General features: G+C 37.5%; 1 protein-coding gene across 2 annotated transcripts in view; it reads left to right on the top strand.

Annotated features, from left to right (window-relative positions):
* The window catches only part of LOC145985345 (synaptotagmin-12-like), a 210,888-nt gene that overhangs the window by 121,246 nt on the left and 71,429 nt on the right, over positions 1 to 18,213 (top strand). The gene's annotated exons all lie outside the window — the stretch shown is intronic.

An 18,213-nucleotide genomic window follows, 5' to 3' on the forward strand; every position in this document is an offset into this window, starting at 1 on the left:
ACGGTGTCTGGGTGTTCAGGGGTAATACTTTGAAAACCTGACATAGTTTGGTACTTCTATGTATGTATACTTCTTGTCTAGAAATAAAAGTCCCGGTCAACCTTGAACGACCCTTGTAGTTCCTTGAAAGTCATCTATATCTCTATTAATGGTGGAATGTAGCTCTTTTGTGCACATCAGGTTTGGCAACACTGCCAGGATGACCGTATGAGGCAAGGAGAAATGCATTAGGTTTATGGGACCATTATTTTATTCGTTCTCTCGGGAATATCAAACATCCAATGTCGTAGAAAAGTACATGGACGGAAAAGGACACGTTGAACTATGACATAGTAGAAGGCAAAGTTGAAACTCCCATTTAATTAGCAGTAACTTGAAGTTGAAGTTGATTTGCTATAAGGAATACATGGGATTCTGTAAATACTTATTAATCATATTTTTCAAACATCGTGTCTAGCTTACTAATCAACTTGAAAAACAGTTTCCACTTGCAACATGGGAGAGAAATTCACTCTCTCTCTCGAATACTAAACCCTTTTTTTAAATAGCAGTGCCCAATCCGACGATATTGAAATAAATGCACAACTAGTGCGTAATTGTCCTTCCTCGCCTTAAAATGTTGTAAATTTTCGACTCGCAGAAAGCTAGCACGTTTATTGGTTAGAAAATTTGGAATGTCAGAAAATGAATTGTGTATAAACAGTGTTTTTGGACGAGGAATAAATGTTGAAAAGCCCTCAAATTAATGATAAGATTGAAAATCTAACTACACCACTGGCGTACGCAGAAATTTTTATGGGAGGGGGCTGTAATTACAAACGGAGATATTACGTAGCTGAGTGCTGGGAGGAGACGGGATGCAGTGTAAAATATCTCGTAAATATCATTTTTCACCTTAGTTTTAAAAGTTGTTGAAAGACAAAATGGTAATCGGGGGTGTTTTAAGGGGAGTTTGCTTTTATCATTTCGCCTTTTCCCGAGTTTTTTGCTGATTTCGATTGAAAAATTTAATTTTCTTAAACTTTTAGGAGTTGCAACATCATCAGCTCCTTCCTCCCCAAACCCTGCATACTCCAATGGGGCAAAATAAAATATTCGTACTGCAGTTTCCTTAACCAAAACTGTTTTGTGCGTGTGACTGATTCAATTACTGTTTCATACACAGAGCCATAGACTGGTGCACACAGAACCCAAAACGTGTCAATTGACACATGTATTGTGATTTCAATAACACGTTAACGTGCATAAACTGCAAATGATGCACCTTTTAGTGTGTCAAAATACACATAGGAATGTATTAAAGGGTATTTTTATGAGATGAAGTTCCGTGTGATGCACTAAAATGCATCAATTTGGAAGATCAGACAAGATCATTTCGAAGATAACAAAATTACACATTTAGCTGTCAATTGATGCATTAAAAGTGAAAGTTTGTTATCTTCGAAATGATCTTGTCTGATCTTCCAAATTGATGCATTTTAGTGCATCACACGGAACTTCATCTCATAAAAATATCCTTTAATACATTCCTATGTGTATTCTGACACACTAAAAGGTGCATCATTTGCAGTTTATGCACGTTAACGTGTTATTGAAATATATATATATATATATAGGGGAGACCGGGGTAATTAGAACAGGAAACAGCCTGTAGAAGTTCCACTGTAAATTACTCAGAAAGTTACTGATGGATTTTTTAAAAAATTCTACCATTTAAAAGGACATCTTTTGCATATTTTTGAAAAAAAGAAATACCATACCTGCATTGCAAATACTCGTCCAAAAAAAAAAATTGTCATGACACCATAAAATTGTTCCAATTACCCCATTTGGGGTTAATGGAACATAAGTTAGAAATTTCAACTGAATAGCTTTAGATTGCTGTTTGGGTAATAAGAACATCATATCTAAATGTCCCATTTACCCTGCAAATTTGAACACAATAGCTCTACTTCTTCTGGAGTTATCAATGCTTGTTTAAATAAAATCCCAAGTTAACGTCTTTTTTTCATAAAGTTCAATTTCCCAGCTGTGAAGCAAATATGTGTGAATGAAAATCAGTGTTCTATGATTTATTTGAAAGGTTACAGGCCATTCTACAATGTAGTAAAGAAAAAACTTCTAATAGTTACATGTACAATCTAGTATACCCAAGCGAAATCAAGCAAATTACGCAATGTTCTAATAACCCATTTGCAGAAATTTTTGGGGTAATAAGAACTTTGCTTATAAAAACCAGGCAAATTGCCCATAGACAACCAAACTCACATGAAATGATGTGTGCCCTTATGTTTTATTATAGGGGTGAAGAAAATTTTGAAAGGGTTCTTTCATTCACATCCAGTATATGCAGAAGCAGAGAAACACCAAGCATGCGTCACATCATTTTTGCAGGTGTATAATAAAAGTCAAATAAAACTTACTTTTGTGTAGTTATTCCAATAACAAATTTTCTGCATGTAGGTTTAGTGTAAGTACATAGGTATGAAATATTATTACACCAGTCTTTTTGTTTTAAATTATTCTACATTAACATGTTCCAATAACCCCATGTTCTAATTACCCCGGTCTCCCCTATATGTGTCAATTGACACGTTTTGGGTTCTGTGTGTGCCTACTGCAACAAATGCTCCTCCTATGTTTAGAGTATTTCTGGATTCACTTCCTGCGACATTATTTATTTTTCTGTTGTATCGGGTTATTTCCAAAGCGTTACTATATAATATATTTAGTGAAACTGTTACAGTATAGGGAATAGACAACACAGTATGAAGCTGGTCTTAATATTCTATGATAAAGACTGAGACTAAATAAGCTTATGCCGCCGAAGTTCAAAATAGAGGCTCAAATTCTTAACAATATCTCATTAAGCGCAAGTAAGTCTTGTGCTTCTATTATGATTCCTAACAACAATAGCACTAAAATTATATATACCCCCCTCGAACTGCTATCGGTAGCGCCGGCAGCGATAACATTGGACTGCGGTGAAATTAGATTATCAATGTTCACTTTCGCGAAACAACTCACTCATGGAAAACCACTCTTCAACAGAATCACCTTCCTATTGGTTCACCCCCATTTTTAGTTCCACATACCCCCCATTATCCATGGCTATCTTTATGTGACAGAAATATGCCTTAACCTCTTGTTCTAACAATCACATTCCACCACTCTTTTCTCACGCATGAAATTAACCCTTAGAGACCAGAACAAGATGAACATTCCCTGCCTGAAAGAAATATTATCATTAACATATTTCTATATACAATATACACTAAAGCATGTTTGGGTATGAATTGCAAATTCAGTCTGAAATATTGGTTTATCGATATCAATTTATTTACGCCAGAACATAAACAAGCTTATATTTGACATTATGTATCCTTCGCGTATATCATGTACCAAGTGCACAATAATAACTTCCCTTACTAGAAATTAAAGTAAATGTTCAATGTACTGGTATTGTACTACTCGGGAATGTATGAAACAATCACTCATCAAAATGTTTTGCCTTAAGGACATACGCCAGTATGCTCGGGAATTACAAGCATGAAGTTCGACAAAGACTTCTGTTCAAAAGGATACGATCACCTTACACTGAGCTTGCCACCAACAAATTGTGTTGCGTAAGCAAAACGAACTTGACAAAATGGGTTTTAATTCACCCGCTCAAAGTTTATACGTACACTCCAATGTGCAACAAAATACCTTGGTCCCTTTATACTGGACCATCGAACACGAATTGATCAATTAAATCAATCTCAGATTGAGACATATACCGTTCTTTACCCTCGATTGAAATTTTCCAAAACTTTTTTGATGTGGCTACTCAGGACGCCATGTTTCCCGCCAAATTCATCACAAGGTATACACACGAATTATAGCCATAATTTCTCACACCGATGCTAGCATATACGAAATTGAGGATGAAACTTTGTATAGTTCATGTTCCTGCACGTTCATCTAATTACGATTCAAGAATTAACTGAAGATGTGTACTTACAGATCAGCTGACATCGGGCGAAAAATTCTCACAACTTCAACTTATAATATCCATTTCCACACACAATGGAGAATAAATGTTCTTTGGAATTTTCGATGAACGGTCCTTGATGAACAAATTAAGCAAAATGGATCCACTTATCAGTTCATAATAAACCCGATTTCCATTGATACTTCTCGCTTGTTCCTTGACGACCGCCATAGCTTTCCTTTTATCCCGGACCGAGTCCTAGAACCGTTCCGCCGATCCGATTCCTCAAACCGATTCCATCTACGTCAATTCCACGGCTTCCTGCACAGTCAACGGGTTCTGTGATCCGTTCTTGGAACCAGTTCCTTTTTAACATTTGCATTCTTCCGGTTTTGACGAATGTTTCCCTTTTCTTGCAAATTCGCAATGTACATTACTAATTGCGATAACATTGCAAACATACATAATCTAATTTGGAAAATATTATCATTCGTTGTATTTACAATACAATCTTATATTTTCATCGCTAATACAATCATTTGGACCAATTTACAATTAGAGTACAGTGAGGACATCTATTATGAAATCTTTGTATTAACCATCAGTTCGATAAGCTATTTGGCATCCAACTGCCATCTATGAGCAATTACAATCGGCCTTATTTTACATTTCAAAGCCGGACCAAAAATATTACTTCACCTAACAGCCGCATATGACAGTTATCGTCATAACAGCAATATTTCTAATAGAACAACATCGTTAAAACAATGAACCTGCAGGGAGAAATTGTACGGGCCAAGTCCTGTGAATAGGCTGAATGGGGGATAAATTCGAAGCAAAATTAGTGCATTTTGGTCATTGGGACGCTCGATTTGTGGATTTTATGTTCAAGAAGCATTTTTTGGGCTTATGGGAAAAGTGATATTTTCACGTAATGAACTACGGTATCATATCCTGAAAAGTACTTGCGAGCGAAGCGAGCTGGACATTTTTTTCATATCTATTTCTTTGCAAACTTAGAAGAATATTATATAATAATAATAATAATCCGTTGCGCAACAGTCCATGAGGGCCTAGGCGTACCTACCGACTGCCGGTCTCCCTCCCACGCTTTCATTCGGTAACGCGTCTGACTACCATGCTCAAGGTCCCGGGTTCGATCCCCGGCTGGTTCAAATCCGGGAACTTTTCTAACGTTGGAAGCGGCCCCGGCACCCTCCCAGCGTCGAATGACATGGGGTACCTAGGGGAAACCCTGGGGGCTAAAGCAAGACCATCTTGAGGTTCAGGCCACAGCGCTCAGTCAAGACGTCATCATCTGGAGGCGATCGTCTTAAGGCTCGGCTGGACCTTTGGCATGTAAATGGGCGAATTTTTTCAAATTTTCCTCTCCATTCGAAAAACTTCTTGGATATTTCAAAATATGAAACATTACATCAGCTTAGAATTCCTTCTAGAACATTGACGTGAATTTTCGTGTAGTTTTCTTTCATTGTTGTTTAGATATTATCAATAGTTTAATAGACTTACGTAAGAAAAATGTATAATATTGAATATTTACACCAAAATTTTTATTCAGGAAGTCACTACGGCCACCACAAAAATTCCTACCATAGCACAAAGAAAGAGTTGAAAACCGTTAGAAACTTCCTGTCGGAAATATTTAAACATTGTATATCTTTGAAAAATATTATCGGGAATATTGGTCAGCTACGGTAAAACTCGTAACCGCTTTTGTATGAACTTTTGTATGTAAAATCAATTGATTAAATAAAAAACATGTTAGGTTGACAGTAAACTTTCCAAGTTACCTAATCAATTAAATTGTCTATAAGTTTACCCAAAATTAATCAACCAGATAATGCAGATATTCTGTGTAGCTATACAATCTCAATACAAAACCTTAATTTCTATATTCTTGCAGCAAAAGCGAAAGAAATTGGTACAAGGGCAATATTACATTTCTGTGTATAAAGACTAAACGTAAATAATTTGTCACATTGCAATTTCGATCCTATTGACTTTATTGAACGAAATATAATAAACAAATTGAATCTTTTCATTGTCGTTAGTAAGATTTGTGACAATAACTTAAGAGTTTCATTGAGAAAAAAAGCAAATTAATATTTCCATTTTAACGTTCACTTGGGAAATACTTACACTGTTTTTTACATTCCGTTAGAAAAATCGTGAAGAATGTTAATAAATTATGAAACAATAAACATTATCACTGATTTAATAATTAAAGTTACGAACATTGAAGCTTCACAAAGACAAAAAATAAAAAGCAGTTCATATGAAACAGTTTTAAAAATTTTATACATTTGTAGTTCATATTAACATAGCTAGGTAACAAAATGCTTTCTGTGTGAAAACATTTGTATTTGAAACGTAAGTTATATATATATTCTTGGATAGTTTTACACACGAATATTTCATCGACGTTCTTGTAACACATCGCACCTTTGTATTTAAATGTACAACATATCTTCCATTAGCCTCCGATTAGCATAAAGAAGCATAAAGCGGGATAAAATAAGAATAAATGTACACATGTATCAACTTTGCCCCGTTGTATAGCTTTCTTTCATTAAGCACATTTTGAAACTGAAAATTTGTGTAAATAATATGAATAATTTATGGAATGCTTGCATAAAATACACTAACAAATTGCTTTGGTAGACGTAATATTAACCAACGTTTGTAATTCAGGGTAAATTATTTGATATTTCCAAAAAAAATGTTGACATGTTGTCCACATTTACGAGTATATTTGATGCCTATTTCGGACACATGAAATGTTTACATCATGAACTATTACTAAAGGTAAAAAAGGTAAAGTGTTCCCCTGTGCATAGCACCACGCCATGAAGGCGTATAGGGGGTGTGGGGGTAACGCCCCACACTTTCTTGATCCGGTCGTGAGTGGGGGTGATGTGATCAGCATCACGCCCCTGACCGCCTTTACCCCCCAGGGTTTCCCCCAGGTACCCATGTTATTCGACGCTGGGTAGGCGCCGGAGCCGCTTCCACCGTTAGAAAAGTTCCCGGATTTGAACCGGCCGGGGATCGAACCCGGGACCTTTAGCATGGTAGTCAGACGCGTTACAATACATTTGTTACTTGTATATTTTCGTAGTGACTGAATCACATGGAATTGCCCTACAAATTTCTCATTTTTAACATCTTGAAGAAATATGAATGTTACTCTTACCTTTTTCATTGTAATTGCCTCTGCAATTGAGTACACAAGACTTATACACCATACCTCTTCCACATTTAAGCATATTTAAACGTCATGTAAACTCGATTACAGTTCTTAAATTTGCGTTACAATTCCATATTCACTAAAAAGGTCCAACATTGATTCCGAAGAAGCAAATCAAACATGGCAGCTATCTCGCCTCCAGTTGATGACGTTTAGTCACGTGACCGGAGCAAGTCATCAGGCTTTCAGATTGAGAAGGTAATGGCTAAAGCCGGTCAGGGGCGTGATGCTGATCACATCACCCCCACCCATGACCGGATCAAGAAAGTGTGGGGCGTCACCCCCACACCCCCAAAACGCCTTCATGGCGTGGGGAGCACTTTACCTTTTTTTTATTCTTACGTGATATTATACACAATACAAAAATTACTGTACTTTGATTCTTTGGCGGAATTCGAGTGTGCAATTTCATCCCGTTCTTTGATTTCTTTGTCGGAGGAATTTATATTACTGTCCCGTTCTACGAACTTCAATATTTCATAGTTGGACACGTGTCACTGTTTGACACCTACACGGTGACAATTGGATCTGGAAATTTTCCCGATGTCACTGGCTGTGAGGTTCGATAAATTTTGATTGGTTCGGCTTTCCCCGTACGTGACAACGAACTCCAATAGGATGAAAGCCTTTTTTTTTTTCAATTTCGTAACCGAAGCTCTTTGTGCTCAGCCGCCATACCCTGGTACTACAAAAGCAGTTCTCGTACCCTTGCATGGAAATGAACGAAAATAAGTTTTAAAAAGAACGATAGTAGAATGGACAGAAACTTTAAAGGGAAAAGGGATGGTTATTAATGAAAGTAAGAACAAAGTAATGAAGATGAGCAGGACAGAAGATCAAGTAAGAGACCTAAGCAAACTCAGAGGCGCAACCACGAATTTTTGTCTGTTTGGGGGCAAGAACCAGGATAAATGTTCCAATAATAATAATAATTTAATAATACTAATTTTAATAATAATGTTAATAATTATTATTTTAATAATCATAAATCTAATAATAATAGTGTTATTATAACATTATTATATTTGTTGTTATTATTGGTTTGCTTTATTTTACTGCGCTTCTTGTGCCACTTTTAGCTAATTTGCGAAGATGGGGATGAGTGATGAAATGGTGAAATTGATGAATAAACACTCGCAAACATCCATACCCAAGCTGGGATTCGAACCCGAGACCAACATTATTATTATTATTATTAGTAGTAGTAGTAGTAGTAGTAGTAGTAGTAGTATGAAAGATGTTATTACCCTCATAAATGATGCAAAAAAGGGGTAGAAGTCAGAGATGCATCGGGAGATGCGGCGATGATCAAGCAAAATAATACAAATATTGCATTTTATATATTTTAAAGAAGCAGTAAAAATAATAAGTCAGAATACTCGCATATTTGTGCGAAATAACCCAAGCGACAGCATGAAACAGTTCGAAATACGCAAGAGATTCGCTAATCTTAGCGCATCGAAATGAGGCCCCAGTACTACCCCTCGCGCCGAACCCTCCCGCCAAGTTTCGTATTGAAGGCAATGGTGTTCGTCGGCCCAGTTCATCGCAGAATGGTCCGAATCTCTCTGGTCTCTGCAGGTGCCGAGAACAGCCGAACGCTTCCGAACAGGCAGACAGGTCCAAAGACCTGTACTTTCCCTCACTCTTGAAGGTGTGGGTCATAACAGGCCCATTTTCAGCCCCCATCCCCATGTTTACAACCACGGCAGGGTTTGTCTGGAGTCATCAAGATTCTTCCGAGTGTCCAGTAGCGTGCTCGAGGAGGGTTTGGTGAGGATCATAATTCTCTTTAGCCTCAATATTCATTGAAAAAAAAAATAAGAAAGAAAAGGCAGGAAAAGAAGGCAATATAAGGACTTCAGGAATGACTACTAAAAAGTACACGTAACCCCCCTCCCCATTTCGAAAATCCTTGGCACACCACTCGAATGTCTGCCATTTCCACTTGTTAAAAGGAAAAGCACACATTGAACGATATGAATCTGCTTTTCATTATCAAAACAACAATTGGCAGCGAACCATAAAGGTTCTTCTTACCTTTAAACGCGACAATTGAGGTGCTTGCATTTCAGTTTCAATCATATTTAATAATTCTCGTCGTATGGGATAGAATTATGTGTCTTTTGTAGTTATAAGGTATGTGGTATGAGCTTTTACATTGAATCAATGACCTTGGCGTTTATCGCAGATAAATATTGTGCCCCCCCACCCACCCTCTCTGTTTAAAGATCGACCCTGACGTTTGGCAAATCTTGCGATGACTACGTAAAAATGTCACGCTTCGCCACTGGTAGAAGTTGGTGCTAAAGCATTTGTGTTCGAACAAACGATTTGAATTATTTTTTCAACACTTTCAATTTCACATTAACAATGGAAAACAAGCAACAAACTATTTTTGAAAGACAGAAAGTGCTTGATAAATGCATTCCAATTATAATTATTTTTTACATTAACATGTATAACTTTCATGCACGATATGTTTCACATATATGCAACATGGAGCGACGTGGACACTAAATTGAGTATGTATTCAAAGTTTATTTAATATATTATTTAAATACATTACACAACCTATTCATCCATCTCACAACATCCAACAGCAAAAATTACATAAATTGTCAGCCGGGCCCCGTGGCAGAGTGGTTTAGCACATCGCGCTAAAATGCCAGGGGTCCCGGGTTCGGATCCTAGCCTGAGCATGGATGTTTGCGAATGTCCAGTCCATTAATCAATTACATCATATCATCACTCATCCCCATCTTCGCAAATTAGCCAAACGTGGCACAAGACGCGAAGTATAATACATCAATCAATCAATACATAAATTGTCTCAAATGTGCACAATCCCTTTCCTCGAAATAATTGTTCATGCATTTAGAACAAAATCAATTATTTTTGTGTCTGGTAATTTACAATGCATTACAGAGAACAATGATAAATTGCGAGCGAAGCGAGGAAAAAAAATTTTTGCAGGCTGAAATCAATATTGATTTAATAGGGCGCAAATAATTTCACGGGACGCCAATGCATTCTCTCTTTTACAACTTTTGTGCCTCCCCGATGGTGTAGTGGTAACAGTCGTCGTGTGATCAAGGGGTCACGGATTCGATTGTGCTCATCTTGACATTAGAGGGGAGGTTTTGCCCCCTAAAACCGTTTTTTAGCCGAAACAAAAAACACCTACTTCTTCCTTTGGGCCCCTCTATACACCTGCCAAGTTTCATGGAAATCGGAGGGGGACACTTAGATAACCTCCCTTGTTAGTAAGATTACAACTGTAGAAATAAAGTGCTACCGAAAGATAGGAGAAACAAGGCGAGACAGATGAAGAAAGGAAAGGATAAAGGAAGAGCTGTAACAAACATCAATTGTAAACTCATGAAAAGACAGATGAAATGGTTTGGCCACGTAAGCAGGATGGAGGAGGGAGGATAGGAAACCCAAGCAGTTCTTGGAGGCAAGACCAGAAGGAAGAAGGCCCAGGGGCAAACCAACGAAGTCATACGAGAACATGGTTGAGAAAATAGGAACAAAAGAAGGGAAGACATTCCAAGAAATAAAGAAGATGGCCAAGAACAGAGAAGAATGGAGACAGTGGATCGACGCATCATCGACGCTGTAATGGAACAAAGGGTAGAGAAAGAAGAGGAAACCGAAGCTCTATGTTCAGCCGCCTTACCTTTTTCTACATAAGCGCTTTCATACCCTTGCATCGAAATGAACAAAAATTTATTTTCATAATATTTAGTACCTCTCTGAACAAACATGAGTTCAGCAATGTACAAGCATTAATACAAGCATGTGTTTTTCCAATATTTAGTGCGATTATAAGCACAAGTAAGATCATCAATTCAATGCAGGAAAACTAATAGACCAACATGTGTGTAGTACAGTTATAAGCAAAAGTTAACTCAAGTAAAAAAATGTTTTTTATCTACTGGATGAAACCCAAACCCTTGAAAATAACTTTGATTGCCTGCGTATTTAAGACTGATGAATATTTTAACTAAATTTCCTAACTGCACAAGCTACCACTTCGAACATCAAATGACATAATTTATTCAGATGGGAGACGATACAGAGAGCTGCATATCGGTCAGAATCGCTTACTAGGCCCGCCTGGCTGGTCGGGCGGGCGAGTAAAACTATATACCTGGGTTTTGACCCGTCAAACATGGAAAGCCCACGGGGTAACTGGAAGGCCTTGCAAGACGAAGCTCGCTTATCTTCAGCGAACGCTCATTCCGGTTTTGCACAGTCTCCAGATACATGAGTCACGCAGTCACCGTTGCCAACTTTTAGATTCTAAACTGTTCTAGGAGCACACAAAATGTTCATCACTTTTATCAATTTGAAATTGCAGACATTTATTCCTTGGTAGAAAACATTTGTATCACTCAAACCCAGTGGCGGCGATTGGGTTCCAAAACTAAGGGACCAAGGTGCAAAAGTGGGGGGGGGAGGACAGTTTAATTTCCCTTGATACATGAGGTTAGCATGGTGCAAAAGTTTCAAAAAGTCGGGGGGGGGGAGGCAACTGCACTCTCTCGGCCCCGCCCTTAATTGCCGCCACTGCTGACACCTGTAAAGGAGTACGAACCAAGTTTTGTAGAAAGTGCCATCGTAAATATTTTGGACTTTGTGTTACTGGTGGTTGTTCTACATTATACTTTTGCGGGGGGTGCTCCCCTATGGCGCAGTGGTAGTGTCGTCGCCTTGTAATCAAGGGGTACCGGATTCGATACCCGGTGGAGGCACATGGTGGTTCGGATCCCACTTTAAACTGTAGTTCCAGTCCCGATTAGCCTTATTGTGCATAAATTGACCAAATAAATGAATCAATCAATCAAACAGATTTTCTCTCTGGTGTAATTTTGCCAATTCAATATCCGAATTAGTTGCTCAAGATCCCCCCCTCCCCCGACACTAAGGCACGATGGTCCATAAAATGGGACATGAAATCATAATTTGCATTATAAAAGGTTTTTGAATATTGTCATCTGTTTCAACAAATCGTCGTTTGCTCATGTTGTTGTAACACCAGTAAGCCTTGTTTCCATGATATGAAAAACTCAATATGCTGACCAACGCAGAAATTTATTATATTTTAAAACATAAACTAAACGTAACGTTTCAACCTTCTAGCAAGGTTTTCTTCAGACTCTGTACCCAGTACAAAAAAAAGTTGTTGCTAGTTATCTAGTTCTACAGACCGCATTGATAGTAATACGATGCAAAATATAATTATTGTTAGCTTGTATCTTCATACGGGTGCAAATAGCAGGCAATGCTATTTACACATTCCAACGAACGAACAACGTAAAAATGAAACCGAGAGGAGATTTACGATTTCAAGACCAGAAAAGTGACATAAAATGAACAAGACACAAAAACCTATTTGAAGACCTTCGAAACAAATTTGGAAAATATGTGGTAGTTGGTTTGACATAATAATGAAAGTAATTTGAGAAGTTACAAAAATCTTAGGTACAGTGGCGTAGCAACATATCGCGAGGCCCTGGGCGATATTAGAATGCAAGGCTCCATCCGTTCTTTAAGTTTGAAAGATCAATGTGAATCGATATACAGTCATCAAGGAAACGTCAGCAAATTATTATATTTATATATATCTATATAATAGCCTATAATAATAATTAAATCCTGACGACAGAGAAATTTACACTTGGCAGAGCTACATGAACACGCTGCTGGAATTTTCATTAACCAAGGCAGTAGTAATAGTGCGTTTTTTAAGATGTTCTTTAGAAGTAAGACATCTGAAATATCCTTAAATATGCTAAATTTTCTTTAAAAAAATCAGAAATACAAACTAAGAACCTTTAAATATAACCTATATATTATTTAATGAGTCGTTCTTTGTTTCCTCATTTCAAAATTTGTAGGATGTAAATGTCACAAACCATGGCTTAAGTAGAAAATATCGAAGGACGCACATAAAATGTCTGTGCTTGATAGAGCGGGTGGGAGGGGCTGCGCTAAACCACAATCCTGTCTAGGGGCCCAAAGTATCTACCTACTCTTCGACACAATCAGTTTCAACATCAACAAATCATAAAACGATAGTCATTTGCCCCATAAATGTGAAATCTTTGGTGTAATCAATTGATATAGCTAATTTGATTTTTTAATTAGCAACTTTGACTTTGTTGCACATTAATTGTACCAGTTTACTTTGAATTTTAGGGCTTAGATGATAATTATAATTGTGAATCTCATTTTGTTGTTACGTCTTAATGCGTACCATGCCCTGTTCGATTAAGAAATATTGACCCTGGCAGACCTTGTCAGCTCCTGCTCAGAAATGTGTAGAATAAGCTTTCTACAGGAAATGGTAAGAACACTGGCCTTTGGCAAGAGGTGACGAGAGGCCAAGCAAGGGTTTAAATAGGTGCGCATGAGAGCGACACGAGGTCTTTTAATCTGGAATCATCGGAGAAGCAGGAGCTACTGGTCTTATTTCTAAACCGAACAGGGTAAGCTAGTCTACACCCATTCTGCCATTCGCATTGCTCACTTCAGTCTAGAAACGAATCATGAGTCTATTTTAATGAATAGTTAGATATTTGTACCTGCCCGTTCAGGGCTGTCTCTACCATCAACTAGTACTAATAGTACATCCCTATTTAAGATCCCCGCGTCCAGAGGAACGCTACGAATGTTCTTGTAATATTAAATATTTGACGCAGTGGCGTAACAAAATCGCAAAGTACGCGTCCGCAAGAAACAAATTTGGGTCTCTCAAGTACAGTCAGATTCTTCCAGGAAATGTATGTAATTACTTAGAATGTCTGGTTGTGGCTACACTTACATTAATAATTATAGAAATTGATGCTCTACCTCTGAATTTTCACATATTACAACATATTAGTTAGCCAAATATCAGCGGCCATATTTATTTACAGTATAATGAAAATTACACTATTTACGGTTTAACGTGATTAGTATTTTCTACATTATTCTATTTAAAAAATGTGCTATTTTTGCATATACAAATTATTGAATTTTAAGTCAAGGGAAATTTAAGTGTTTTTTTCAGATGACATATTACATTTATTTTCGTATGAGCTTCACCCCATCAGGACATATATTTGGTTTCCTTTATTTCCTTTCTTAGAGCATAATAAACACCATTAAATGAATACGAGATTAATATACTTTCAGAAAAAGTGATTCTGATATCTACAAATTTCTTGTGTACATTATTCTGTAATTTTATTTAAAGTGATTTCAATAAGTGATTTTTTCTAAAATAGAATTCCCCAATTTAAATTTTGATTTAAATCAAACCACCTTGCTTAACAGAAAGCTGGCTTCTGGGCAGTGAATGATACTTTTACATTAGATCTTGCCCTTTCTCGTTCAAGAGTGAGATTACTGAGTCCGGTAAATTTGGGCTGAATCATACCATTCGACACTACCTTCCAGAAGTTTTTCCTAAGTTTCAATTTTGAGAAAGATAGTTCTTTCTTCGTGGTTGTTACTTGAAGAGTAGGGAAAAAAACAGAAGGCGTTACAGGATACAGAGAACACTGGAAGCTAGTGTAGAGCTATCAAGGAGAAGAAACTTTGCCAAAGCACTTGATTTCAGATTTAAGCACGTTCCTGAAACGTAAAACTTTATCAGGATATTCTGAAGATAAATCATCTTCGTGCCCGTTACAGAGGGCAATAGCTGCATCTGAAGTTGTAGGAAGGAAGGAAGAACTGCTAATATTATCCATACCCTTCCTCAGTTTAAAACACCGGAAGCATTTAAATGCCCCATGCTTTGTTCCGTGGCAGTTTGAGGTGCTTTATCATTAACATAGTAAAATCGTGTAGGCTATGCAAGGTCATGAGACAGAAGAAAAACCATGTTTCACATGAGAAATGAGAATTGTTTTGACTTTTTGGGACCCCTTAGGCTTAGAGCTCCCGATCGTCTCTGATTTGACGTATTCATCCAAATTATAACGTTAAACTAGAATATAAAGCCAGATAAAAAATGTTTTAATTTTATTGCCCACAAAAATTAGCCTTTTCTATCTTTCTCACTTCCATTTATTACTTTTTTCGTATCAACCTCATAGGACGAGGCCCCTATATGCGCGAGGCCCAGGGTGGTCGCCCACTTAGCTCACCCCTTGCTACGCCAATGGTTATACAACCTCAAGGCACCTGCGCCTAGCAGAAATTCAAATATTTCCATGTTTAGTGAAATATAATGGCCGTTGGCAACACTTACAGCAGTGCTCGCGTCTACCTGTAAGAACTACATCGAGTCTCACGGGTCTTCTTAAGACCCGGGTAATAGAAAAGCCTGGCAGGCATCGATGCCTGTGCACAACTGTGACGTGAAGCTCGCTTGCGCGATGTCGAACACCTGGGCTTGACGTGCGTGTTGCATATTATTGTAGGCGCGCCTCCTCGCAGACGGGTTTTTTCCAGGTCTTGTGCAGGTCTCTAGAGACGAATGCTTGAAAGGAAAGTGTGACAAATGCTCTTTTGTTCTTTTCCAACATGGTTTCTCCCAAAATACTTTCTACTATTCTTGTAACATATACTCAATCTGAGTATGTGGAATAAATAAAATTAAATCAAAAAATATAATTAGATGCCTAATAAAAGTAAACATTACATGGGGGGACTCCCCGATGGCTCAATGGTAGCGTAGCTGCCTTGTTATCAGGGGTCCCGGGTTCCATACCCGGTAGAGGCACGTGGTAAAGTTGTTCGGATTCCACTTTAAACTGTAGGTCCAGTTCCGATTAGCCTTTCTCTGCATAAAGTGGACTTACAACAACAAATCAATCCATCAAACCAAAACATTATGTGCCCCCTCCAGGTACGAACCCGGGGACTCCTTGATTACAATGCTCCGACGTTACCACTATGCCATCGGGAAAGCCATTTTTGACGAAATTATTTGGCCATCAGCAACAGTTTTGAATTCTTATTCTAAATGTCTTTGATAGCGAAATTGGTTAAATGTTCTTACTGAGAAACATTTACTAATAAGAAAAACAATTGTAAGCATTTTCCAGCTATTATACCACGTATTAGGATAAAATTGAACCATTGTATGTGCAAGAGCGCAGCAAAAGAGAATGTTTTACATCAGGGAGGAAGACGTGACGAATTACCTGGAATAACAAAGGAAAAAAAGACTTGTAGAAATAGTTGTTCTTGGAGCGCACTATAAATAAAGCCTATAAATAAAGCCACAATTGCCTGCATTACACAGAGAAGCTCTAAAAGAGCAATGAAACGGCTCATACTTATTTTCTATTAGAGACTGAAGAATTTTTCTTTAATATTTACAGCAAAGGGTTTTTTAAAAATTTAAATGATTTGTAGATGTCTCCAATCGTTTCGCTACAAGAACAAGTTACATTTTGTAAAATCACACTTCACATTGACAGGGCTGCCCAAAACACATTCGACCCGACAATGTATTTTCAGTGGCCCGCCTTAGTATTGATAAATCCCATAATTTTATTTTGAGGCATTATCCTTACTATAAACAAAACGCGACGTGCTCCGGGACAAATTACTGAAACAGTAATTTTCCCTGAATACGAAACGTTTAGACACTCCTGGCATAGCGGAATGTTTGTACAACTCTAAAAAACACCGTACTGACATTTGTCCCCGAGTAAAATACTTTGTTTAATGACAAGCACAATGCTCACTCTTGGCGGTTACAATAAAATGTGTCTAGGCAAATTGTCTATTGCCATTTTCGTTCTTCTTTCTTCTTTGGTCATTGTGTTTTTAGGGAATGGGATTGTTCTTGTGATCAGAGGCGTAACTTGGTACTTAACTTTGGGTGGGGGGAGGGGCAGATTCGAACTTGGAGCTTAACTTTGAGGGGCGGGAGCAGAATAATCATCCTGGACAATTTTTATATACCGTATATCTGTCACATTTGCAAAATAAAAAATATAAAAAACTCGTAACTTTGCTCTTCATGTTCCAGGAGGAAAACAAAAGTACCATTATCTTATAATATTCAGAAACATGACAATTTTGAAAGAGGCAAGTGCCTCCCTTGGCCCCGCCAAGTTACTCCTATGCTTGTGATGAAGCAAAGGTTCTCTGCCTAATCGTGGCTTTTGATTCAATTCTTTAATCCCACCTGGAGGAAAACAGACTGAATGAACATGGTGGTGGACAATTTGCCTGCTATTATATTTGCCATTGACTGTAGAATGAGATTGGTATTACCAAGCAAATTGTCGAACATCGTGCTTATTCTCTTTGTTTTACGTCACTGTATCAGTCCTCATATTATTAAAAAACTGAAATAATGCATTCTTTAAAACACGTAGGAAGAAAGAGAAAAATTAACGAAAGTAGGCATGAACACTTTGTCGAGCTATACTTCTGCATCCCACTGTACCGCCTGCAAATTCAATAAAAAATTACACCAATACGAAAATATAAGGATTTGAATTGACTGTACCTAAGAAGATTTATGTACGATACTACTTATTATCATATGCATAAAATATTAATCAGGAACTTTAATTTTTATCAACTGGACATAACATCCTCTTTTTGTCATTCAATAAATACTCGATCTTTATTTTCTTACATTAACTTCCTAGCCAGGACAGTTGTTCTTAAGTACACATAAGCTAGATAATGAATGTTTATATTGTTTTAAGTCCACATCACAGTAAGGGTAATAGGGAGTAGACCTACAGTTTTAACCGAACCACTACGTGCCTCCACCGGGTATTGAACTGTATCTGTATTATTTTGACGTAATAATGACAATAACGATATTAATTAATATACCAGTTCCAGTGGCGGTGATTAGGGGGAGGGGGCAGTTGCCCCCCCCCCCACTTTTCGTCATTTTGCCCCGCTCAATGCTAAACCTTATCTACAAAGGGAAATATACTGTATTCCCCCAGTTCCAACTATTGTTAATATGATTAAGCCTATTATTTATATTAATGCA

The sequence above is a fragment of the Lepisma saccharinum genome, chromosome 3 (assembly GCF_977018435.1).
Source record: "Lepisma saccharinum chromosome 3, izLepSacc3.1, whole genome shotgun sequence".
Classification (NCBI taxonomy): Eukaryota; Metazoa; Arthropoda; class Insecta; order Zygentoma; family Lepismatidae; genus Lepisma; species Lepisma saccharinum.